The sequence below is a fragment of the Myotis brandtii genome, unplaced genomic scaffold (genome assembly GCF_000412655.1).
Source record: "Myotis brandtii unplaced genomic scaffold, ASM41265v1 scaffold5474, whole genome shotgun sequence".
In the NCBI taxonomy this organism is placed as follows: domain Eukaryota; kingdom Metazoa; phylum Chordata; class Mammalia; order Chiroptera; family Vespertilionidae; genus Myotis; species Myotis brandtii.
In genome coordinates, this window is record NW_005370027.1 from 29705 (window position 1) to 32510 (window position 2806).

Sequence of the window (2806 nt, forward strand, 5' to 3'; positions counted from 1 at the left end):
TAGAGGGTCACACGAACCCCCACGAGAGGGTGCGTGTCCCCCTCGATTGCTCTTGCAGCAAGTTTGGGTTCAGCCCCCTTACAGCCCCAGTTTCTCCCTCCGCGGCCGAGCTGGCTGAGGCCCCGCAGCCTGGAATATGGAACAGGAGGAACCCCTGCTGCGCCCTCTCCATCCCCCCCCCCCTCCCGCCTCTGCTCAGCGGCCCGGGCTTTAATAACGTCGCTGGAAAGTGACACGCGATTTATTATTAAAGTAATGCGGGGACGGGAAAGGTTTAATAAACGCGCAGCGATGCCGAGGATTATTCACCGCAAATAAATGAGAGCGCGGGCGGCGTTTTAATAAATAATTTCCCGCCGCTCCCGGGGGACGAGCGGAGAGCAGGAGGGGGAGCTGAGCTGCTGCCAGAACTCCCGGCGCCTCCCCACGGGTTTCCGAGCCTCCCCGCCTGTGCCGTGCTGGGCTGCTCACACCGACGAGTGAGGCTCCAGGAAAGCTGGCTCCGAGAGGTCCGGGCGGGAGGCGGGAGAGCCTGTGCCCCACCTCTCTCCTCCCACCTCCGGGGGTTTTAAGTAGTTTTGCATAAGATGAGTGAATGCGCTGCCTTCAGGCTCCGAACCAGAGATCGGGAGTCTAGACCGGACCGGGCAGGAAGTGTTCATCAGGACCAGCTCCTTCCCAGCCCAGGGTCCAAGTCCCAGGGCCTGGCCCTTCTCCTCCCAGCTTTTGGCTGACCCAGGCTGGGCGTTCAGGGTGTAGAGAGCCGCAGAGAGCTCTGTGTACAGGTGTATAGGGGTCACGTGTGTGTAAATGACCCTGCCTCCCTCAGGCGTTGTGGGGATGGGTCACTGAGCCTGGCTGCTCGTTAATAGGCTCGGTGGCCGGGGAAGAAGGGCCATGGAGCCTAGTCTGAACCTGCCGAGTCCTGGTGCAGCCCAGTCTCTGGCTCGCTGGTGAAGGGGGTGGATTTGAGCTCAGGTGGAGAAGAATTCGGAGCCCCAAGGGGGAAGTCCGCCCCTTCAAGAGTATGAACTGGATATCGGATAGGGCCGAGTTTGCAGACTTTGGGGACCAAGGACACGCCCAGCACGCTGGTGGGTAGGGGAGGGAGGGGGAAGCTTGTGGGGTACACAGGCTCCAAAAGTTTTGTGCCTCAGATGAAAGAGTCGACATCTCTGGCGACACCTCTGGCAACACTTGGAAGTACAGGAAGTGGCGAAAGAGTGCTATCTGGTGGATACTTGGGGTTATGGCAGCCAGATCTGGGCTAGATATCTTGACAGTTAAATCGGCTGGAAAATTTGGGGTAAAAAGGTGTTTCGATTTGTATTCATTTATGTATGTGAAGGTGTACATGTATGTGTAGTATATATGTGGTATATGTGTGATAACTATATGTAATATACCAGTATGTCATATTCATAGTAGTGATGTGTATGTGTGTCTATATGCACTATATATGAGGTGATATATACATGAATGTATGTACATGAATGTACGTATACTAGTATATGTTATGTGTGTGAATTATCTAAAGGCATGCATATGTATGTGGATAACCATATAGGTGCACATATGTCTGTGTGTACATAAGCATTATATATGTGTATGGATGTATTATATGTGTATATAGCTGTGTGTATACATTTGCAAGTACATGTTCCATTATGTGCCATTCTTTCAGCAAATATTTCTTATGTGCCAGAACTGTTGTATAGGGCTGGAGATACATCACAGAAAAACACATTGTCCCTGCTCTCATGGAGCTTACATTCTATTCTAAGATGTGCATGTAAATAAGTTACAGGAGTCTGTGTGCATGTATGTCTAACTCTGTTTCTGGGTGTATGTGTTAGGAGTAGACAGGCTTACACACTCTGATGGGCTAGGAGATTCCCTGTTGTTTTGCTCAAAAGCTCAAGTCCTGTCACTTAGGACTATTGTCAGTGTGCAGACAAGGACAGAGGGAAATAGGCTGGGGACATAGGCTGATTACCTTCTTCTAGGATATATTTTAGTTATTTTCTCAGCCCCCTGAATGACTAGATTCTTTCTAAAATGGGGAACAGCTATGTAAGTCCACTTAGAGTAAGGAAATGTGAATGAAAATCAAGTCTCACCTCTCCGCTCAATGCAAAGCTCCTTAGGAGGAAGAGCGATGGGCTGGGGATGGGTGAGAAAGGGGTCTGGGAGGCTGGGGGTAGGAATAGGTTCTTAGAGAGCAGCGATGAGGGCCTTTAGAGACTGGGAGGGGTCAGGTCTGGGAGGCAGTGAAGGGAGCTCTGGGATTCAGTTGCAGATAAGGAGGGTGGTTTGAGAACTCTTGGGGGAGGGATAGGCTGGTGGATAGAGATGGAGCCTGAGGAGAATAATGAGATCAGGACCAGGGATGGAGTCGGAGGGACAGAGAGAGAGGCTCTGTGGCAGAGATATACCCGTTTTGGGGTGAAATTTGGAGGCCAGCTCAGGTGGAGTTATCCCTCCCGTCCTCCCACCCCTTCCTTCTCCATACCAGGGCCCCCAAACTTCTCTAATCCTCTCTCTACTCAAGCTGGGTCCCGGTTATACTGGGGATAGAGGAGAAGAGCTCAGGCTCCAGGGCTTGTCCTAGCTTAGATGACTCATGGGGGAAGAGGAAAAGGTGAGGCAAGACTGCCGACACCACTGTCCCATGAAGCCTTGTCCCAGCCACCTGGGTGATTGCCATCCGTGCTGCTATTCCAGCTTGTAGTTTAGGCTCAGTTCAGGGGTGTCAGACAAGGGTGGGGCCTGGACCTAGAAAAGGTCCCAGAACACACTCCCCCCT